General features: G+C 38.8%; 1 long non-coding RNA gene across 3 annotated transcripts in view; it reads right to left on the reverse strand.

Annotated features, from left to right (window-relative positions):
• The window catches only part of LOC309795950, a 138,712-nt gene that overhangs the window by 45,635 nt on the left and 67,928 nt on the right, over positions 1-25,149 (reverse strand). The window contains exon 3 of one of the 3 annotated variants that reach the window (XR_014292393.1): positions 7,851-8,042. The exons of 1 other annotated variant lie outside the window; for it this stretch is intronic. This is a non-coding gene — a long non-coding RNA (uncharacterized lncRNA). Of the gene's footprint in view, positions 1-7,850; positions 8,043-23,965; positions 24,964-25,149 lie in introns of those variants that run through there. One more of the 3 variants, XR_014292394.1, reaches the window with a different exon arrangement.

Below are 25,149 nucleotides of genomic sequence, written 5' to 3' on the forward strand. Positions count from 1 at the left end.
TTTACCCAGGGGACAAACATTCACTTCATCAGCACATACTTATCCTAGTTTAACCCATGCCAATTAAATTAATTTAATTTGTTTCAATTTAAGCTACCATACTGATACAAATGCAGTTGCCACTGAAACATATTCTTAGGTAAAAATAACCAATCATTAATATATTAGTTGATTTACATATATTTTTCCAAAGGAAAAATTGTAATGAACTGCTATTCATTATAGTTAGAATACATCATGTCTTTAGTTAGTTAGCTTCTAGGAAACTACTTGAGATTATAGTATACTATAAACTTTCTCCTGCAGATATGTAAAGATGTACATACTTAAATTTATCTTTAAAACTCAAAGCAGAATACTAAAAACAAATATAAAATATATTTTGCTTTACAAATTTACAAAGCTCTTCACCCACGTAAGTTCATTAAAATATGAAATCTATGCAACTTTCCATTTTATCCTTCTATGCTTATCCTTTTATCCTTATCTTCCGTTCCATGCTATCCTTAGTAAACTGGCTCTTATTGTAGATTTTGTAAATTTCTTTGAGATCTTTCATTTAAAGCATCATAAAGGTGGGTTTATTGTCATTTATTATGCCATAGATATATCTAGGATAATTGTTTCATAATTGTTCCTGTATGTTGGTGTTCTAAGGGTTCAGGTTAAGGAAATCGCTGTGTTTCCCCAGAATTCCTTCTCACTACATATGTAAAGTCCAGTATGTTCAGCCTGAGCTGACATAAGGTGCAGACACTGAGGCACCAGTTTACCAGGGCTGATAACACTTAAGACTGATATTCTTATCTGATATCTCACTTTCAAGATATATGAGACATTGTAGCCTTTGGCATAAGAGCTCCAGATTACCTCTTAGCATCTAACATGATTTTAAATAGCTTAGTGACAAAAGGTGATAAACGACTGAGGATAAACATTGTAAAAGAGCTAAAATTGGTCCTGGGAATAACGTGAAAGGCATTTAAGTACAAAGAAGTGTCACTTCTTTCAGAATAAAATCAAGGAAAGTTGAACACTCTTTTCCATGATGTACCCTTTTATTTGATTGTGAGACGTATCTCAATCCCTGAACATACACATTTTTCCAATATTGGTAGTTTAAAAACCCACCACAAACAAAAGCTTAGGTATAATGACCAATCATTATTAAATATTTAATAATAAATAAATAAATAATATAATATAATAAATGTATAAGTAATAAATATTTAATAATGACTAATCATTATTAATTATTTTTAATGATGAATTTTTAAATAATCAATAGGGCACTGAAATAAAAAGTACTTAATACTATGCCTCTATTAAATGAAGAACAACTAAAAGCCTCCTTAGCTGTATTTCCTTTTTTCTCCTTTTTAAAATAAATCTTTCTTGCCTACCTATTACGTGTTAGATGCTGCATCGAGCTTTGAAAGGATAAAGACAAATAAAATGTAGTTTATGCCATTGAAAACCCTAGAGTTCAGGAAGGTTGAAGAAAAACCTTAGGAACTATAGATTTATTGTTTTGTTGAAGATGGAACTGCCTTACTAGTGAGCATGTCAAATTAACCTATAAGAAGTTGAAAGCATAGTGATTAATATGGAATCATCATGATTCCATGTGAAAGAATGTCAAACCTTTATTTTAATGTCAAAATCCTATGAGATTAATATTTTTTCAACAAATATGTATGTTACCAAGTGCTATACTCTGTGCTAGGCTTCAGGGATGTAGGGGAAACACGACAGACCTGGTTCCTGTTCTTAGGGATCTTATGTTCTAGCAACAGAGTCAGGTGGAAACTAACAAAATAGAAAAATAAGCACAGTAATCACAATTAGCACTAAGGCTCTATGCCACCGACAAGGGGCCACGACATTGGGGTAAGTGAAGGAAAGCTTCACTGAAGATTTGAAATTTTAGCTGGGACTTACGCCTAAGTATACACGCCCTCCTACATCAGGACTATGTTTACACGAGATCACAAGCTGTTGTTTGGTATCTGTTATTATCAGCTGAACTGAATTTGTGATGGGTATAGAAATCCTGTCTCTTCTCTTTTTTATCTTACTCTCTGGAAACATCTCTTTGTTACATACCAAACATTCTGTATATGTATAGCATTTAAGTTGAATGCATTCTTCATATATATTTTTAAATTTCTTAGTGTGGGTGGCAGAGTGAAAAAAATTCTCCAATAAAGAGACAGTTCATTCCCCTCTAATTCAATGATGTGTGATCTATATCACTACGTAACTTTAGGCAATCAAACAACTTCCAACTTGCATTATGTATGTACGTATGTATGTACGTATGTATGTATGTAGTATCTATCTATGTATCTATCTATCTAATCTCCTGACCCAGAGACAGATGGTGGACTCTATTTAGGGATCACTTCTCACACCTCATTCCCCCCCCCAGAACCTAGCACTGTGCTTATACATGATGCCAGTAACGGCTGAAGTTCACAGGACTTGGTTTCTTTCTAAAACCTCATTCAATAGACTCTCTGTCTCTGTAACCAGCAGCCCAGTGTTAACTATCAAAACAAGACATTCCATAGGATATTAGGACATAAGGCAAGAAGTTTGTTGATGAGACCATTCATAATTACATGACTTTAATCCTTTAAAAGTACTTTAAAAGTACTTTAGATGCCAAAATGTATGATGTTTTTTTTCATATCTGAACAGGTATTGTGTTGGAGATTTGAAGGTCTGATGGGATGATGGAAAGCTCATTATGACCAATGATTAGTACTGAAACTATGAGAAACAAGCAAAAAGTGAGGATGAGGGAAATAATATTTATTATGAGGAACTTTGTTCTTATGAAATTGCCTATAGTTATTATGATAATTAACTATTAATGTGTTCTGCTCTAACAATAGTAAAGACTTGGCAATTTCTCTAAATCCTATCTATATTTTCTAAAGGTGCTTCTAGTAAGTCTCACTTTGTAGTGCTTTTTTGATCACTTGATCAACTTCCTGCCGCAGAAATTTGCTCTTGCTCCAATATTGACTATCTCACTGACGGCACCACAACCCGCATTGTAGCCCAGGAAACATTATGAAGCTCCGTCCTTGAATCTTCCTTCTCTATTACCCCGATGTCCAGATAATCTGAAACGCTGTCAATTCCGAGCACCTTTATCTTAAATCGGCTCATCCTTGATATCTTCCTCCATCACTACCTTTCTCTAGCTGAGCCCCTCTCTCTCTTCTAGGGGTTTTCTAATGGTGTCTCAGCCAAGACAAATCATTCCTCATATGGCCTCTAGAATTATCGCTCTAAATGCAGATGTGGCCATCCTTTCCTCCTCAAACACTTTCAATGACCTCACTTCCCTGAAGACAGTCAGGACCCTCCCCATGTAACCTGCAAGGCTCTCAGTGCTGTGGCTCCCTGATTCCACCCCAGGGTTTCCATCATCCCCTCTCCTTCTGCCTCCCCTCCACCTCCCAACGTGCACACCGCACACAGCACACGACAAACCACTTTCCCTTCTATGGTCTCTCTTAACCTAGATCTTCTCTTATCCTGCTACTTTTCCATGGAATGCTCCATTCACTGCTCCCATTTACCCTTCCCTGTCTCTAGAACCAGAACTGGAGAACTTGTTTCTTTTATTGGAATTACCCAGTTACTCTTAAATTTACATCTTCTCCCCTGAGGCTCACTTTATCCCCGCATGGTAAGGCTGCCTGAGGGTTGAACACCGCCTAGGTCACTGTTACAACCTGTAAAACGAGGATGTTTGACGATTGCTAAGTTAATCAGTATGAGAAACTTCTCACTGCAGATGGATTTAGAATTCCTTCCACACACATAACCCTGTGAAAACCAAGAAGAGTGCATGTGATTGGGGGTGGACTTGGAGAGGTAAAGCATGTTAATTTCCAGTGAGATGGGTATCCTGATGCCCATGCAGTCTGCTCTGCATCAGGATGACTTGAAGACCTAGTATAGAAACCAAGGTCTAGCTCCTGGGTTGTTGTTATTCTAGCTAACGGCAGTGATCATACTGTTGCACTTTTGTGGATATTTAATAAAAACTCAGAGAACAGCTTGCAAAAGGCAGTACTCATTCCTGCTGAGAGAAAAAGGGAAATAAGGGAATCATCTACTCAGCAATTTCAAATGCGGTAACCTTAAGAGCATAATTTTAACTTTTTGGCACTGGGTGAGGTTGGCCTTAGTGTACTTTGAATTACTCATTATAACTGGAAAATTGGATGCAGAGGTAAAGGGGAGTTTCCTTTTCTCAAGAGTTGTTTAGCCAAGATACACAATCCGTGAACAAGAGTAATTTGGTGAAAACACTAGTGAAGTGTATACCTGGATAAATACTTGTTTTCCCATGTTCTAAAATACCAAAAGCTTACTTCCTTTAGGTTCCCATTTATATTTATTATTAATTTTATGTCATATTATATTCATGTATTTTAAACTGCAGACTGGGTAATTTATTTTATTCAAGATATTTAGAAATCTAGGGGGCACCATTTAAAATGAGTATCTCTTGCCATGAATAGAATTTTAAAAATTACATTTGATTGTGAGGAAATTAGGGTGTACTCAAAGCTTCTAGCATCTAAAAAACATGCTTAATTTCTAGTTTTAAGAAAGCGATGACAACTTTTCCTTTTTCATACTTCCAGATTCTTCAAGGGCCATTCAAGTCAATTGTTTGCTAATAATTGCATTGGCATTGGGCTGGCTTGAAGTGCGACCAAAGAGAAGCATGTTTCAGTATAGATTATCAATCACACTACTGGCAATGTAGGCAAGTTAATGACTAATACTGCATTGGTATAATGGTAATCACTTTCAGGTCATCCAATAAGAACTAACTCCTAACCAAGACAAGAATGTAGTTAAAGAAAGATTATACGAAAGGATGATAGATACAGACTTACAGCAAATAGTTTTAAACTGAAATCCAACTATTAGTAAGGGATTATCGGGAAGGGATTTACTTGGGTAACCCCCCATAATTTAGTGCTATTTTTCTTCTGAATACTACCTAACACATTTCAACTTCTGGAGTATGTAACCTGGGCTAGAAATCTCTCGGGAACCAGCTCCCTCACGATCTTTGTGGTATTTCCTGCTTGAGTCAGACTGGAAATATCCCTAACAGGCTCCGCTTTAGGGATTTAGCCCTTCGCTTCCACAAGTAAGAGAACCAAGAGACAAAAGAAGCTGAAACAAGAGAAAGGCAGCCAAACCATGGTTTTGATTTTTCAGAATCTCCTGCTTCGTTTAAGGAGAAAGGTTTATGGATTGTGGTCCTCAACCAGCCATTATATATAAAACAGTATTTAGATCCTTTTTTTGCCTACTAACTTAATGCATCACTGACTGTAGTTCCATTACAAAGTGCTTGAGTCAAGGTTTGGAAGATTTAGACAGAGACAAGTCTGGAGCTTCGTAAGCAGAACAAGGGTGACATAGCATCATAGTTACATGAGCTATAGATCTGTGAAGAGAAGATGTTGATTGTCACAGGTTCATTTTTATCTTGCTGCAGAGGGCATTGACGGTCAGTGATCCACTTTATTTTGCAGGGCTATTAAAGGAATTCTTAACCATGTGTTGCAAGTTTATTTAACAAGTAATGGTGCCCCTTTGAAGAGGACTTGTACATCCTGTTTGATACCTGAATAAGTTAAGCCAGAACTGAAATATATTCTAATTTCTCACCTGGGCATACAAATAAATAAATAAATAAAAATAAATAGAAGGCCAGAAAAGGAGGGGGAGAAAAAAGCAGTTGCCATTCAGGATTTATAAAGAACAGTTACATTTGACAGCTAAGATATGTAACCACTTATCTTCGCTGCTGGTCAAAGATAATTTCCTCTGGTTCTTTCTATTTGAATCCACCCAATAACGTATAAGGTGTTTTTCTCTTAAGATAAAAAGGTAGTCTCTGAAATTATACGAAATTTAAATGAGTTAAGTCCTAGTTAGAAAATTTAGCTTGAAATGTAATGGTGATCATCACCTTATATTTCAATAATATTTCATTTCCCACACCCGCCTTCAAGGGCTGTTTCAGTATTGAAGAACAGCTGGGGAGAAAAACGATAAGCATTATGTGTGCAGCGAAAGTCTTAGTAGTTATGAGCCACGCTGGAAAGAGGAACTACCGTCACTGCAGGGCTGGACCCGGTGGGGAGCCTGGAGTTCCGCCCTAACAATCCCAAACTCTGCAACTTTATATGCTCTTTGTGGTTTTAAAAAGACTTGATCTTTCTAATATTACATTCTGAAAGCCAACCTAATAGATACTCTATTTCTGGAGAGCTCTGTAGCCAGAATGATGGAAAATTCTTGTGGCTGTTGCCGTGTTTCTCGGTGAAAGAGCAAAGCACAGCGCAAGTGTGGCTGATCTGCGTGAAGTTTGCATATCCACTGACAGTGGTGCCGGGGTGGAGCCTGCTTTATGCTGTAGGAGAGGAGAAGCATTCTTTCCAGCAGCTGGAAGGTGGCTCCGGGCTTTGCCAGTGTGCTTGGTGTGAACCTGGGAGAGTCAGTGCAGAGTTTGGGGAAGGAAGGAGAGGGAGCTGGCACTCTCCAGTTGAAGCAGCTGTGGCCCCGTGTGATGTGACGCGATGTGAGAAGAGCCCAGAGGCTTCATGGTCAAATCCCTCACCATGTCGTATAGACTTAAGCACATCCTGTCTTCCTTCATTCTCTTTCCATGTATCACTGATCGTCTGGTGTTTAGCACCAAGATCTGGGGGTGCTCGGTCTCCTTGCTCTATATCCTCAGCATTCCTTTACCCCAACTTAATTCTCCTCACTTATTTTCCAAGAAATCAATCACTTTCTCCCCCCTCCTTAGTTCTACTGCTACCTGAGCACCTCTGAAGGCTCATGATCGATCTCTGCTGCACAAAGGGCTATAGGTCCCCTCCTTTAAAGGTATAGGAAGTGGAGGATTTTAAAGTCAATTCTTTTTATTTTCCTTTCCCACGCATTTCAGATAGTAACTGAGAGGGGTGTAGACACTTAAACTGCTAGAGCCACTTCCCTTCCTTAACAGCCCCACCCAATGCAGGCAGCAGCTACAATGAGCTCGGCTCTAATCATCCCCCCTTGTCTTTGTTTCAGAATTGTGCTCTTTAACATGATTCAGTTCAGCAAAAGTAAACCATCACGTGTTTCTGAGAGGCTATGACAAGGATCTCTGCAAGATAATGCTCTCTCAGCTCAAGTCCCTGACGATCAGGAGTTTACAGTCTACCCAGAAAGGTTAGAGACCTATCAGAAGCAGGGGAATTCATTACCCATAAAAAGCAAGTAAGTGTTGAATGCTAAGTGATGAATTGGTGAAATAGAATATATAAGCTATGCTTTCTCAGTGTCCTGCACTTCTTCATAGCCTTCATCGCAATTGTCATGAAAGGACTTATCTGGATATCGTTTGTTTAATATCTTGTCTTCACTCTGCACCAACCCCTTGGTTCAGGGTCCTTGCTGGATTTTTGGTTGCCAGCGTATCCCAAGCGGAGAACCGTGAATCCAGAAATTCAGAGAAGGAAGCACCCCTGTCATCTGGGCCAGTTCCCAGCCGTGGCCATCAGGGAAGGCTTCTCAGAGGTGCTTCAGATCCAGCGGATGGAAAGTCCAAAAACTGCCACGGATTAGTCACGTCGGCCTAAACCTCTGTCTACATCACAAGCTTGTAATGACATACTTCTTTGTCTGGGAATCCCCAACCTGTTGTTAGAATCAGGAAATGGTGGATGCCTCCCATCCCCGTGTGGCTTGCACAGACTGCCAGTATCGTCTGGCTTGTTCCCACGTGTGGCCCAGATTCAACTCACCCCAGAGACGTATCGAGTGTCCACGGGTTTGGCATGGGTGTTGGCAGCCTGGGCTCCCGGGCAGCCCCCCAAACCCGGGTGGTTACGATTGTTTACATTTTGAAAGGAGCCCCGGGCAGCACCATTCCACTGGAAGTCCGTTCTCTCTTCAGTGTAATAGTTCTCTGTCTTCCATTCTTGTTTCCAACTCTCCTAGGATTCAGGAGAACATGAAAAAGAAAACGATAACCAGCCTTTCTGTGGGATTCATAACTTTGTGTACAGCATAGGCTGAACAGGAAGACATCGTTGAACCGTCAACAGGCTTTTTAAGCTCCTCCGCTGCTCCCGGAGAAGAGAAGCGGGCAGTTGGTAGAGCATCTCGGCGCTGTTCCCTATGACCTCCCCTCTCTCGCTCTGCAGGAGGAGAATGTCATCTCCACCCAGCTGTGCTGTGGCCACCCTGCATTCAGACGCACAAATAGCAGTCTAGCCTTTGAGTCTGTCTTTTCCTATTTCTCCAGACAGCTTCAGTCCAAATAAGGTTCTCTCTCCTCCTGAGAAAATTCCGAACGTTTCTAAACAGGTTTCCAGTTCCCCACTAAGTCCACTATCAGGAATGAGCACCACGTTTCACAGGTGGGCCAGTGGGTTGTACAGACGCACATTTTATAACTGTATTTCGTTTCGCTTGAAATACTTTTAGGAACTATGGAAAAGGGGGGGTTGATTTAGAAATCAGGGGCAAACACAACCTTACAATGATCACGTGACTATGGGGCATTAAAGAAAGATTAAAAACACCAGCACTAGCAACATTCCAGTTATTCCACTCGTCCTTCACGCCTTGAAATACTGTGCATTTCGTTCCACTCACGTGATTCGGGGCTCTATTTAAAAAGTCACGTTAAGAGTCTTTTGAATACTTTCTGTGGTGATAGAAATCTGTTCTTTGAGGACTGACTTTAATTTAGGGAACCAAAAGATAGAACTAGCCCAGAGAATAAGGCGGATGATCATGGCAGGTGATGCCCATTTAGTTTTAAAAATAAAGGGAAATGGAAAAGATTTTCTCCACAAGGTTTTTTACACTATAGCGTCTGCGGGCTAATACTGTAACCTTACCAAGTGCCTCTTTTAAGAGGCTGACCCTAGATTGGTAGGTTTTTTTCCTCTTTTCATACAAGTTCTATGTATTGTGGTTTTATTTATGCTCCAGTTTGTATGGAATTATGTCCCTAAATAATGCTGCTGGAGCTTGGTCTTATAAGATTCCTGGAATTCTAGTCCACTTCAAACAAGTACTTAATAGATCAAATTAAGATAATTAAATTGTGCTTTTGCTTTGCAGAACACTAAAAGCAAAATCGCTCCTATATTGCTAAAACCATTTTAAATGCTTTTGGAAATGTTAAATTATCTGTAGGTGTGCAAACTAGATTCTTCATTCAAGTCCAGTTGGTACCTTACATTGTTTTGGTCACTCTTAGAACATGGGTTCAATTAAAGTTGCCTGACAGGGGAAAATCAACATTCTCCAAATATGCAGGCAAAGCTTTCATCCACAGGGCAGAAGAATCAATTGCTCTCCTTCTTGGCTTCAGCCGTTCCTTTGTTTTCACTTTTCTTCCCCCCAAGTTCACACTTAAGGCCCCTTTTAATGCTGTGTGTCCACCACCTTTTTCCTGTTATTGTGTTTCTTATTATAGGCTGCCCTCCTTAGAACTTTATCTTTTCATCATCTCCTCATCCTTTTCATTGAGATGAACTTACCAGAGGCAGAGAAGGACTGAATGGACTCTGTTCCTACCTGAAAGGGGACCACACCATAATCTGTTAAATAAAGGATAACTGTCCAATGCATTTACCCTTGTGTTGTGGCTTTATTATTGTTGTTTGAACTGCAACCCAGAATGGAACTTTTTTTAAATTTCAAAGACTTTTTTCTTTTTTAACCTCCAAGCTTTTTTTTTTTTTTTTAATTTAAGTTTGGACCTTAATGTGTTGACAGGTCTCTTTTACATTATTTCTGGCTAAAGCCAGAAACAAATTGTGTTGAAAAGTATTATGAGAACACCTCTCCTTCTAAGATTTCTAGCTCAGTAGAGTAGACTCCAGAGGTTTGGATTAATCAGGTAAGCCTTAGAAAAACATCCACTGTTTTAGACGATCTGCTTAACCGAATCCCAATGCTGAACTGCTAGAGGTTTTCTTATCTAGAATGAACTGTGTGTTAGGGGAATGACCTGATGAACTACTACTTATATATGAAGGGTATCTGAAACCTCACAGTTATACTTTTAATAATGTGGCCAAAAAAGTCACGTTCATACATGTTTCTAAGACCAATATATATTTTGCAAGATGCCCATCTCTGACATGATTAAAATATGAACTATGCGACTGAATTAACCTAATTATTCCATAATTTATAAACTACTATTTTTTATCAAACTAGTCATTTTGATATTACTTAAAAATACATTTTACGAGAGAGGAGCTTCAAGATAGTGGAAGAATAAGACGCAGAGACCACCTTCCTCCCCACAGATACACCAGAAATACGTCTACACGTGGAACAACTCCTACAGAACACCTACTGAACGCTGGCAGAAGACCTCAGACCTCCCAAAAGGCAAGAAACTCCCCACGTACCTGGGTAGGGCAAAAGAAAAAAGAAAAACAGAGACAAAAGAATAGGGACGGACCTGCACCAGTGGGAGGGAGCCGTGAAGGAGGAAAGGTTTCCACACACTAGAAGCTCCTTTGTGGGCGGAGACTGCGGGTGGCAGAGGGGGGAGCTATGGAGCAATGGAGGAGAGTGCAGCAACAGGGGTGCGGAGGGCAAAGCGGAGAGATTCCCGCACAGGCATTAGTCCCCTCCACCAGGAAGCCTACACAACCCACTGAACCAAAATTAGCCACTGGGGACAGACACCAAAAACAACTGAAACTACGAACCAGCAGCCTGCGAAAAGGAGACCCCAAACACAGTAGGTAAAGCAAAATGAGAAGACAGAGAAACACACAGCAGATGAAGGAGCAAGGTAAAAACCCACCAGACCTAACAAATAAAGAGGAAATAGGCAGTCTACCTGAAAAAGAATTCAGAATAATGATAGTAAAGATGATCCAAAATCTTGGAAATAGAATGGAGGAAATACAAGAAAGGTTTAACAAGGACCTAGAAGAACTAAAGAGCAAACAAACAGTGATGAACAGCACAGTAAATGAAATTAAAAATTCTCTAGAAGGGATCAATAGCAGAATAACTGAGGCAGAAGAATGGATAAGTGACCTGGAAGATAAAATAGTGGAAATAACTACTGCAGAGCAGAATAAAGAAAAAAGAATGAAAAGAATTGAGGACAGTCTCAGAGACCTCTGGGACAACATTAAATGCATCAACATTTGAATTATAGGGGTCCCAGAAGAAGAGAAAAAGAAAGGGACTGAGAAAATATTTGAAGAGATTATAGTTGAAAACTTCCCTAATATGGGAAAGGAAATAGTTAATCAAGTCCAGGAAGCACAGAGAATCCCATACAGGATAAATCCAAGGAGAAACGTGCCAAGACACATATTAATCAAACTATCAAAAATTAAACACAAAGAACAAATATTAAAAGCAGCAAGGGAAAAACAAGATATACACATAAGGGAATCCCCATAAGGTTAACAGCTGATCTTTCAGCAGAAACTCTGCAAGCCAGAAGGGAGTGGCAGGACATATTTAAAGTGATGAAGGAGAAAATCCTACAACCAAGATTACTCTACCCAGCAAGGATCTCATTCAGGTTTGACAGAGAAATTAAAAGCTTTACAAACAAGCAAAAGCTAAGAGAGTTCAGCACCAACAAACCAGCTTTACAACAAATGCTAAAGGAACTTCTCTAGGCAGGAAACACAAGAGAAGGAAAAGACCTACAATACAAACCCAAAACAATTATGAAAATGGTAATAGGAACATACATATCGATAATTACCTTAAATGTAAATGGATTAAATGCTCCAACCAAAAGACACAGACTGACTGAATGGATACAAAAACAAGACCTGTACATATGCTGTCTACAAGAGACCCACTTCAGACCTAGGGACAATACAGACTGAAAGTGAGGGGATGGAAAAACATATTCCATGCAAATGGAAATCAAAAGAAAGCTGGAGTAGCAATTCTCATATCAGACAAAATATTCTTTAAAACAAAGACTATTACAAGAGACAAAGAAGGACACTACATAATGATCAAGGGATCAATCCAAGAAGAAGATATAACAATTGTAAATAGTTATGCACCCAACATAGGAGCACCTCAATACATAAGGCAAATAGTAACAGCCATAAAAGGGGAAATCGACAGTAACACAATCATAGTAGGGGACTTTACCACCCCACTTTCACCAATGGACAGCTGATCCAAAATGAAAATAAATAAGGAAACACAAGCTTTAAATGATACATTAAACAAGATGGACTTAATTGATATTTATAGGACATTCCATCCAAAAACAATAGAATAGACTTTCTTCTCAAATGCCCATGGAACATTCTACAGGATAGATCATATCTTGGGTCACAAATCAAGCCTTGGTAAATTTAAGAAAATTGAAATTGTATCAAGTATCGTTTCCGACCACGATGCTATGAGACTAGGTATCAATTACAGGAAAAAGTCTGTAAGAAATACAAACACATGGAGGCTAAACAACACACTACTTAATAACCAAGAGATCACTGACAAATAAAAGAGGAAATCAAAAAATACCTAGAAACAAATGACAATGAAAACACAACGACCCAAAACCTATGGGATGCAGCAAAATCAGTCCTAAGAGGGAAGTTTATAGCAATACAATCCTACCTTAAGAAACAAAAAACATCTCAAATAAACAACCTAACCTTAAACCTAAAGCAATTAGAGAAAGAAGAACAACAAAACACCAAAGTTAGCAGAAGGAAAGAAATCATAAAGATTAGATCAGAAATAAATGAAAAAGAAATGAAGGAAATGATAGCAAAGATCAATAAAACTAAAAGCTGGTTCTTTGAGAAGATAAACAAAATTGATAAACCACTAGCCAGACTCACCAAGAAAAAAAGGGAGAAGACACAAATCAATAGAATTAGAAATAAAAAAGGAGAAGTAACAACTGACACTGCAGAAATACAAAGGATCATGAGAGATTACTACAAGCAACTATATGCCGATAAAATGGACAACCTGGAAGAAATGGACAAATTCTTATAAATGCACAACCTTCTGAAACTGAACCAGGAAGAAATAGAAAATATGAACAGATCAATCACAAACACTGAAATTGAAACTGTGATTAAAAATCTTCAATAAACAAAAGTCCATGACTAGATGGCTTCACAGGCGAATTCTATCAAACATTTAGAGAAGAGCTAACACCTATCATTCTCAAACTCTTCCAAAAGATAGCAGAGGGAGGAACACTCCCAAACTCATTCTACGAGGCCACCATCACTCTGAAACCAAAACCAGACAAAGATGTCACAAAGAAAGAAAACTACAGGCCAATATCACTGATGAATATAGATGCAAAAATCCTCAACAAAATACTAGCAAACAGAATCCAACAATACATGAAAAGGATCATACACTATGATCAAGTGGGGTTTATCCCAGGAATGCAAGGATTCTTCAATATACACAAATCAATCAACGTGATACACAATATTAACAAACTGAAGGAGAAAAACCTTATGATCATCTCAATAGATGCAGAGAAAGCTTTCGACAAAATTCAACACCCATTTATGATAAAATCCCTGCAGAAAGTAGGCATAGAGGGAACTTTCCTCAACATAATAAAGGCCATATATGACAAACCCACAGCCAACATCGTCCTCAATGGTGAAAAACTGAAACCATTTCCACTAAGATCAGGAACAAGACAAGGTTGCCCACTCTCACCACTCTTATTCAACATAGTTTTGGAAGTTTTAGCCACAGCAAGCAGAGAAGAAAAAGAAATAAAAGGAATCCAAATTGGAAAAGAAGAAGTAAAGCTGTCACTATTTGCAGATGACAAGATACTATACATAGAGAATCCTAAAGATGCTACCAGAAAACTACTAGAGCTAACCAATGAATCTGGTAAAGTAGCAGGATACAAAATTAATGCACAGAAATCTCTGGCATTCCTATACACTAATGATGAAAAATCTGAAAGTGAAATCAAGAAAACGCTCCCATTTTCCACTGCAACAAAAAGAATAAAATATCTAGGAATAAACCTACCTAAGGAGAAAAAAGACCTGTATGCAGAAAATTATAAGACATTGATGAAAGGAATTAAAGACGATACAAATAGATGGAGAGATATACCATGTTCTTGGATTGGAAGACTCAACATTGTGAAAATGACTATACTACCCAAAGCAATCTACAGATTCAATGCAATCCCTATCAAACTACCACTGGCATTTTCCACAGAACTAGAACAAAAAATTTCACAATTTGTGTGGAAACACAAAAGACCCTGAATAGCCAAAGCAATCTTGAGAAAGAAAAATGGAGCTGGAGGAATCAGGCTCCCTGACTTCAGACTATACTACAAAGCTACAGTAATCAAGGCAGTATGGTACTGTTACAAAAACAGAAAAATAAATCAATGGAACAGGATAGAAAGCCCAGAGATAAACCCACGCACATATGGTCACCTTATCTTTGATAAAGGAGGCAAAAATATACAGTGGAGAAAAGACAGTCTCTTCAATAAGTGGTGCTGGGAAAACTGGACAGTTACATGTAAAAGAATGAAATTAGAACACTCCCTAACACCATGCACAAAAATAAACTCAAAATGGATTAAAGACCTAAATGTAAGGTCAGACACCATCAAACTCTTAGAGGAAAACATAGGTAGAACAATCTATGACATAAATCACAGCAAGATCCTTTTTGACCCACCTCCTAGAGAAATGGAAATAAAAACAAAAATAAACAAACGCGACCTAATGGAACTTAAAAGCTTTGGCACAGCAAAGGAAACCATAAATAAGACGAAAAGACAACCCTCAGAATGGGAGAAAATATTTGCAAATGAAGCAACTGACAAAGGATTAACCTCCAAAACATACAAGCAACTCATGCAGCTCAATATCAAAAAAAACAAACAACCCAATCCAAAAATGGGCAGAAGACCTAAATAGACATTTCTCCAAAGAAGATAAACAGATTGCCAACAAACACATGAAAGAATGCTCAACATCATTAATCATTTGAGAAATGCAAATCAAAAGTACAATGAGGTATCATCTCACACCGGTCAGAATGGCCATCATCAAAAAATCTACAAACAACAAATGCTGGGAGGGTGTGGAGAAAAGGGAACCCTCTTGTACTGTTGGTGGGAATATAAATTGATACAGTCACTATGGAGAACAGTATGGAGGTTCCTTAAAAAACTAAAAATAGGGGCTTCCCTGGTGGTGCAGTGGTTGAGAGTCCACCTGCCGATGCAGGGGAAACAGGTTCGTGCCCCGGTCTGGGAAGATCCCACATGCTGCGGAGCAGCTGGGCCCGTGAGCCACGGCCGCTGGGCCTGTGCGTCCAGAGCCTGTGCTCCGCAATGGGAGAGGCCACAACAGTGAGAGGCCCACATACCACACACACACAAAAAAAAAACGAAAAATAGAACTACCATATGACCCAGCAATCCCACTACTGGGCATATACCCTGAGAAAACTATAATTCAAAAAGAGTCATGTACCGGGCCTCCCTGGTGGCGCAGTGGTTGAGAGTCCGCCTGCCGATGCAGGGGATGCGGGTTCGTGCCCCGGTCTGGGAGGATCCCATATGCCGCGGAGCGGCTGGGCCCGTGAGCCATGGCCGCTGGGCCTGTGCGTCCGGAGCCTGTGCTCCGCAGCGGGAGAGGCCACAGCAGTGAGAGGCCCGCGTACTGCAAAAAAAAAAAAAAAAAAAAAAAAAAGAGTCATGTACCAAAATGTTCATTGCAGCTCTATTTCCAATAGCCAGACATGGAAGCAACCTAAGTGTCCATCAACAGATGAATGGATAAAGAAGATGTGGCACATATATACAATGGAGTATTACTGAGCCATAAAAAGGAATGAAACTGAGTTATTTGTAGTGAGGTGGATGGACCTATAGACTGTCATACAGAGTGAAGGAAGTCAGAAAGAGAAAAACAAATACCGTATGCTAACACATATATATGGAATCAAAAAAAAAAAGAAAAAAAAATGGTCAGAAAAACCTAGGGGCAAGACGGGAATAAAGATGCAGACTTACTAGAGAATGGACTTGAGGATACGGGGAGGGGGAAGGGTAAGCTGGGACAAAGTGAGAGAGTGGCATGGACATATATACACTACCAAATGTAAAACAGATAGCTAGTGAGAAGCAGCCACATAGCAGCGGGAGATCAGCTCGGTGCTTTGTGACCATCTAGAGGGGTGGGATAGGGAGGGTGGAAGGGAAGGAGACGGAAGAGGGAGAAGATATGGGGATATATGTATATGTATAACTGATTCACTTTGTTATAAAGCAGAAACTAACACACCATTGTAAAGCAATTATACTCTAATAAAGATGTTAAAAAAATACATTTCACTAGTGAAAATTTGGATTCTTATGTTTGGAAGAACAGGCAATTAAAATTTTTTTTTCAGGTTATGAACAGTGGTATTCAGTAAACGCTTTCTGAGAATCTATTTGGTGTTATGACAGGCACGGATGATAGCAGCGTAAGAAGACAGTATCCTTGCCTTCGAAGAATTCCATCTCATCAGAAAGACAGGCAAGTAAACACACGTGCAATGTAAATGTGCTATGAGCTGTAACACAATTAGGTAGAGGGCTCTGTGGGAACAAAGGGATTGGCACATCTACTGCTGCAGGTGACACCTTAGATAAACTACACAGTGGCTGCAAAATCCTGAAGTATACATTTTCCCCACGGTGGGAGGGTCAACGACGTGTAGGCCATGAATTTTGGGAAAAATTTCATATGCCAGGTGATAAGTTAGAAAACCAGATGTTGTCATTTCGTGTAACTTAACATTCTCTTGTACCTATGCTGTGCTGTGTTCTATACTAAACTAAACATTATAAACCCTCAGGGCCTTAGTGTGTCATGTGCAAAATTGGGATCATGTTAGGTTTCTCTGAAGATTAAATATTTTAATCCACCGAAAGCACTTAGTGCCCAGAAGATAGTAATAATAAGGTAAGTATTATTAGCTATTATTCTCATGTCTATCCATTCTCACTGATGCTACCCAGCAAGATGGCAGGGTGGGTGATCAATTCGTTCATTTATTTACAAACATTTATTAAGCACTTATAGGCACCAGGCATCGGGGATTCAAAAGTGAAATGACCAAGTACCTGCTTTCATGTAGCTCAAAATTCCAGTGCTGAGATGAAAGAAAAGCAAGTAAATCATGAAATGAATAAATAATATAAATTCGGAGATCAATAAGCATTGAAAGAGCGTGACAATGCTTGGGGGTGGAGGAAGGCATTTCATATACTGTTATTATTGAAACCCTCCTGGAAGAAGTGGTAACTTGAATGTTAAGATGGAACCAGCCCTGTAAAGACGCCAGGTAGGAATACATTTGGCATGTTCCAGAAATAGACAGAGGCCTGGATTTGGAATAAAGGTAATGAGAAAAATAGAAATAGGGGATGAGGCTGGAGAAAGAGATAGGCACCAGCTAATGCAGGGCCGGGTAGGGAAGGTAAGAAGCTTGAATCATTTCAAGTGTAATGGAAACTCTCTTCACTATACGGCACAATCAGTCAGTCTTTAAAAGGCTTCCTTTACCTCATCCTGCCACCAAGCACTCTGCTAAGCATGGCTCTCCTGAGCTGTTGATGGGTCCTTCAGGCCCTCCCAGCCCCCTTCAAAGGGTACAGCCATCCTGTTACCTAGGAACCATGCAGGGATATATCCTTACTCTTCTTCTAAACCGGGTCTGCCTTTATACCTCGGTAATGCCATTTGAGTAAGTTTCTTTCCTTTTATCTTTATTACCACATCCTTCTCAGACATAATATGTGTCACACTTGTCCTGTGTCCCAGGCACTGAATGAGCCTCCATGGTTAACTCTGTGAAAAAGACACCATTCTTGCTCTTAAGAAGTTCACTGCCAAGAAGGGTCAACGGACGTATTAAGAGACATCAAGACATGGACTGGTGAGTGGAGTGACTGGGATAAGCTCAGGGAGAGTGTGTGAGAGCTCATGGAAGCACCCCTTCCCCAGGGACACCCGTGCCAGACACCACATATTCCAGAGAAAGAAAGCAGTACAGTGTGATCTGAGATGAAAACAAGCTCCTAAATTTCATTCAAATTCTGTTGCTTCTACTTCTCTTGATCCATGCTTCCATAATTGGCCACTACTGCCTTTTTTGTCAACCTGGTTTTAAAAACAGTGTGGGCTTTGGCAAGATATTGACTCTGAATATCAGTCATTTAAAATGCAAATTCGTATGTCATGGTGAGTTTGAGAGAATGAAGTCCACACCTTCCAGGGTGGATTTATAAGTAATCCATACCTCATGGGGATGGATGTGGCTAGCAGAACAACTGGTATAGAGAAAGTGATCAATAAACATGGGCCTAGTTCCTTGCCTCAGGTGTTTTTTTTTGTTTGTTTTTTTTGGTTTTTTTTTTGCAGTACGTGGGCCTCTCACCGTTGTGGCCTCTCCAGTTGCAGAGCACAGGCTCTGGACGCGCAGGCTCAGCGGCCATGGCTCACGGGCCCAGCCGCTCCGTGGTATGTGGGATCTTCCCGGACCGGGGCACGAACCCGTGTCCCCTGCATCGGCAGGCAGACTCTCAACCACTGCACCACCAGGGAAGCCCCATTGACTCCCTTTTGAAAGCACCTACTTTTCTGTATGTAAACCTTCTCTCAGGTTTACAATATTGTAAAATCTTTTTCTTCCTTCAGTATCCTTTACAGGTAGTTTCCTATGATGTATTATGGGAAGAGAAATTGTGAGTTCTCCCAGAATGTAACTTCTTTAAATCTGACAATCCGTAAATCAACTCTGATAAGCCTTTCCTTTTTGGAAAAAAATGAGATTGAGATATATTTATGATTTTTCCTTTTTTTCTCCATTATCTATTTTGATGATTAAAATGAATAAAACCTCTAGAGATATTTTTCATATTTCCATTCTTTTTTCCATCAAATCTTTGAGGAAATAAAAAATAGAATGAGGTCATCTTGGGCTCAGATTTACTGATCAAATACCCATGCTATGATTGTCATGTGCACACCCTATACGAAGCTTTGTGGTTGAAGAGGGCTCTGTGTTGAATTTCCTGGTTTCCTGGGACGCTTGAGGCAGATGAGGTACAAGCCATAAGTCAAGACCACTCGAGGATCTATTGACTTGGAAACCAGCTAAGACAAGCTAGCTGGATTCTACATCATAGAGTCAAACTAAGGGCTTCAAAGTTTAATAAAATTACAAGCAGGTTCTTCTGTTCTCATGACCTCATTTCACCAGCTCTTTCCTTTGTCCTATTTGGCACAAGGATTGCTAGACCCATGTTGTTCCAGACCTTAAAGGAAAACTGCTGGCAGTCTCTCATTATAGAGCTCTCTTGTCTCTTGAAATAGATGATCCTTGTTCAGCAAATGTGAATTGAAGCTATTTGAATTTGGATATAAATGCAACGTAGTCTTTTCCTCTATTTGACCCTCAGAAGGTGAGCCCATTTTATACAAGAGGAGAAAATGAAAATCCTGCCAAAAGGACTAGCGAGCTTCATTTAGCAGTAGCACTCATCAGATCTTACCCCTTCTTTGGGTCCAAAGGATTGAAAATTTCATTTTCACCTCATTTTAGGGAGCTGGTTTGGATTGAAGTCACATACAAGATGAACTGTCTCCAACATCTACATCAGGAAGTAACTCAAGCTCAAGATAAATGTCACTGGTGGGGCAACAGGCTTGCGTTGCTTATTCTGGCTTCTCTTTCCTGTCCTGGAGATTATTTGGAAGAGCTACCATGACTTGTTCTTTATAAGCTTTAAATGTTGAAATAAAAGCTCTTGTATGTTGATTAGCACTTCCCTTGATGAAGTATACAAGTGTCATGTAAAACAAAGTGGACTCTGCTCATGATGGATTTGAATGGACATTCCACCAGGGTATCCTCGAGCCAAGACCACAATATTTTGGCCCCTACTTACTCATGGAAACTTCTGATTGATTGCTTCAAACCACTTGCCAGTTATTTCTCTAAAGAAAAATCCCTTGAAGTAGAACTTACATGGGTCCATGTGTCTCTAATGCTGAAATTTATTTGAACTTTATTTTGCCTAGGATTTTACCCATTGAATTTATTTGGAAGCTTCATGGGCTATTTAACAGGAGATTATATTTGAAGAGATATTAGTCTAACATGTGAAATTCTAAATAATTCACCACCTTTTAAAACGATCATTTAACTACACCATCTGAAAGGCATTAAAAGACAATATTTATAAGAAGTATATTTTTCAGATATAGAATGTTTAATTATCTTAAGTGAATTATAAAAAATATCCGTTGTTGTTTAAACTGATTTTAAGGTTACTCAGTGAAAAGCCTTAAAATAGAGCAGTTTATGTAGGTATAAAACACTTATTAAAAATTATCTTTTTACTTACATGGTAATATGTTTGACTCTCCATATTTTGAAGGAAAAAAATACACAAATGGGCTTACATTGGTCAAAGATATTAGAAATAAATAATCTATTCTAATTTGTGAAAGGTCTGTTCCAGTGTCCATATCTTCCTGAAATTTCAAAGAAATGAATTCAAAACATTTGTAAAAAATTTAAAATATCAATAAAAAATAAAGTGAAGTAATAAGTTAAAAGAGACCAATCTAATTTCTTCTAGTGCCTAGTTAAACCAAGGAGTTTTTTAATAATTATGAAATTCTATGTAATATTTTTAAAAAAATCAGATAAGTAGTAATAGTTTGTATTTTTCATCAAATTTATATATAAATACAATGTTACATAAATTGAATAAAGTTTTTAGATATTTCAGTACTCAGAGTACTCTGAGTATGTTTTGTGAACATGGGCTATGGTAAAGTGTGTTTCATCTGTATCTATATTCATTCACTGATTAATTTTTTATATGAAAGGCACTGAGGAATACACTGATGTTTAAGCCAATGGGTTGTACAAAGGGCCCTCCAGAAAAAGTCACAATTATTTAATTTATGGTTCTTGATTTCAACTTACTTTAAAAACTGCCTTTTTTCTTAGACATTTTCATGTTTATCATAGAAATTTTTAACAATACATGTGAAGAAGAAAACATTACTAACATCTTTCACCACTCTCAACATTATGGTATATAGATTTTCAATCTTTTTAGATGTGTACATCTGTCTTTAGACGTTCTGTGTAATAGCTTAAAGCTTACTTCTTTATTGTGTAATTAGGTCTGACCTGTTATCATAGTCACCGGATTATGCATCACGTTCTATAATTTTATTTATTTGTGAATTCTGCTAAACCTCTCTGATCCTCTCAAATACTCAGCTGAATTTTATCAAACACAATGGGCTTCGATACTGATTGCTTGGGGAAGTAAAGAGAAAAAATTGTGTTCTTTCTTTGGGTCAGTGGAGTGGGAAAGACAGCATAGAAGGCATGCATGATGTGAGCAGGATCCAGATTTCACCAGGACGAGAAATTGGGACAAGAGGTGACTATAGGATCGTGAAACCACTCCACACTCCATGCCCCCTTATATGAAGGACAGGGCTAAAGAACTGTGTGCTCTTAAGATGCTGTTTCTTTTGCTGACATTTAATTCACTCTCAGCCCAAGTGTTGTGTACTTACATTTCTTTAAATTTCAGCTCCCAGATACTTGACAGCCTCTCTAAAAAATTTTCCCTTGCTGCCTTTTAGTCTGAATTAATTAAAACACAACCTTCATATTTAGTTTATCCTAAATTAATCACGTTTAGGTTAGCTTAAATCAAACTTATGGACACTTCCTTATCAATAAAGTGGTTGGCATGTTAATAAAATAGAGTATACAACACGGATTCAAGAACTTTGAAGAATTTCATCTGCAAGTGCTAATCTAATTAAAATTAGATTCATGTCTTTGCTCTGCCATTTATCGGCTTTGAGACTTTGGGCAAATTGCTTAGCCTCTTTGCGCCTCAAGTTGCTTGTTTGTAAAATGACACTGACAGTGCCTGGTATAGATGTGCTGAGGTTTAAAGGAGATAAAGAACTGGGGTGCTTGGCACTGGTATCTACTCGAGAAAATGTAGTTCATGTTACTCTGTCTGGACTGAATATAGTTGCTGGGGCTTCTTTGTTGTTTTAAAAAAATATATCAGTAGGAAGTAAAATGGAATTGGCAGAGAAAAAAAAAAACCCACGAAATTCAAAGTTATCAGGTCAAGTATCTGATTAAGAGTAAGCCATGGGCAGAGAATAAAATTATATAGAGAACATAAATTCTAATTATATGGATTCAAATTATTCATGGATAATTATGTTGAAAAATCAATGTCAAATTTTCCTCTCAAACGTACGATGTGTGTATTATTGTATTCTGAAATATAAATTTGGCATTTCTGAGAAATTTTGTTGCTTTCAATTTTTTACAGTGAAAGGCAGGGAGGCCCACTAAGGACACAGTTACTGCTGACAATTCAAATAGTCACTGCCCATGCCTGCCCTCAGCTGTGGCAGTAATGACAGAAGCACGCATTTGAAATTACTCTTCTTCACCATTGCTATTTCTGGGCTTGTAAACAGGCTTCTTTCCCCATAAGGCTTCAATATCTGCAAAGCATTTTTTTTTTTTTTTTTTTCTTTTTGCGGTATGCGGGCCTCTCACTGTTGTGGCCTCTCCCGTTGCGGAGCACAGGCTCCGGACGCGCAGGCCCAGCGGCCATGGCTCACGGGCCCAGCCGCTCCGCGGCATATGGGATCCTCCCAGACCGGGGCACGAACCCGTATCCCCTGCATCGGCAGGCGGACTCTCAACCACTGCGCCACCAGGGAGGCCCTGCAAAGCATTTTTAAATCTCTATTTTAAATTTTAACTTAAAAGATTTTTATAAATATAGGTCACAATCAAGTTGTACAATTTGATTTATATTTTATTGTCTTATTGCCACAAATATTTAGACTTTACTATTAACTGCTGAATGTGTTACCATCACCAATGCTAAGACTTTCCTTATAATCATGTTTAAACTTATAATTTCAGCCAATAATATGGTTATATTCATTCTTAGTGAATTAATGACACTGGGGAGTCAATACTGATATCACAGCCAGATACCAATATGTATTATTTTGATAAATCATATTCAAGATCTTAGAAAACAAAAATGTCACGACTTTCATCATCCAGATGAAATAGATATAAATTTTTAAAATGACTAAAATGCTCCTTTACTAAAGGTGAAAGCACTCAGAAATTTCCAGAAGCAAAATTAATAGCTATTTACCCACATGCTTATAATAATCCAGATCAATGTATCTCTATATTTAATTTGTAACTTTCTCTTCAGAGCTTTTTGTTTTTCAATTTTTATTTTGCTTGAAATCCTTTTGACACCCAAGAGGTTTCATATATAAAAAATGAACTAAGACTTTTTAAAAGATACACACTGAGATTTCCAACTGGATTTTCTAAGATGAAAGACTCTGCTTAATTCTCTTTTAAGAGCAATTTCCCCATTCATTCCTGTTCTCTAACTGCATATATTTGAAAAATCAGTCCCCCAAAACACCCTGTGTCAGCTACTTCTCCATCTATAACAATTGTTATAAGTGAAATAACGTTTTCCAAATGGGTGGTTGTTCATTCTTTCCTTTAGTGTTGTTTAATATTTTTAAAGACTGGAACTTTTGACCTTTTTCTGGCCACATTTCATTTTCAAAGATTTGGGATTGAGGTTTCACAGAAAACTGAATAAAGAGACTCTTCTATTATTTCCTGATCAAAGTATCATCTCAAAGTTTACCATTGGATTTCAAACACAAGCGTAAGTAAGAAAAGCAAATAGATCTGATACTATCATTATTATCTAAGAGGAAGTAGAAAACAGCCTTTCCAACAGATACAAACCAGACAATTGAAAATTAAGTACTATATTTTCTCTATACTGCCTACTACCTGCTCTCTTATACTTTTTATCTTGCCGTATGAGTTTTTCTCTCCCGAGTTCTTTTCTCCTCATTAATTGCCTTTCCTTTTCATCACATGGATTAGATCTCCCAGCTGCTTCCTTCCCGCTTCCTCCCTGGTGTCTTTCTGAACCACCAAGTTCTGTCATGAACTTGGATAATTTATAAACAATGACAGAAAAAAAGACATACTGTGTAAATCTTGTACATCCCATCTAGCTCCACATTTTGCCTACGTGATTTATCCCCACATGGGATGCACATCATTTTTACCCGATTCCGCTGCTTTAGGATAGAGTCATCAGCCTGTTTTAACAAAGAGCATTTCAATTTAAGATGCACCTGCACGACGTGTGCAGGTATTCCCACGTGCCACAGTCCATCAGTGTTCTGATTCATTTCGGTACTAAAATTTTAATTCACATGAAATATTTCTAAGTAAGCAGTGCCAAAATGTTCATTCTGATCTGGTGTTTCTGCCCAAGTTAACAGAAAAAGAGAGGACGTGGAATAGTAAATCCTACTGAAACCATCAGTGATAGAGAGGACAGTAGGATCTCAGGTTCATTTATGCTGTCATGTTGATGGATTAGCTTATATTATACATGGGTTACGTGCCAAATGATGCCTTTTGATTCTGATTCTAAGGAAAACAGCAGGGATCTTGAGCACTGAAAGTCCTGAAGGAGTTGTTATTTCTGGCCCTTTGGTAGAAATAAAGGGAGACTCATGGCTAAAGAACATCAAAGTGTCAAAATCAGCTTCCCATGTCGTTCCCTTCTCTGATGAGACATAATATGAGGAGTTAGAGTGGGTCATGATTCAACAGAGTTTGACAAAGTTTCTGTGTGTCCTGTTAGCCGAAAGGCTTCCTTCTCGGTGTCTCAGGTACTGGGATGTCCGTGCAGTGAGGTCTGAGGTCAGCCTCATCTTCTCAGGCACCTCCCTGTAGCATGCGAAAAGCAGGTAAGCATTCCCGAACAGCCCAGGAAGTACACAGAAGGGGCTGAGCAGACAGACAGAGGGCCTGGCGTCTAGGCTGAGGAGCACATTGGGACAGGGACCTGACGGCTGACGGCCGTGGATGGATGTCGACACCAGCAGGAGAGGCAGCGGGACGGGGGTCAGTGCT

Source organism: Mesoplodon mirus (genome assembly GCF_964341445.2).
Source record: "Mesoplodon mirus genome assembly, chromosome: 20".
NCBI lineage: Eukaryota > Metazoa > Chordata > Mammalia > Artiodactyla > Ziphiidae > Mesoplodon > Mesoplodon mirus.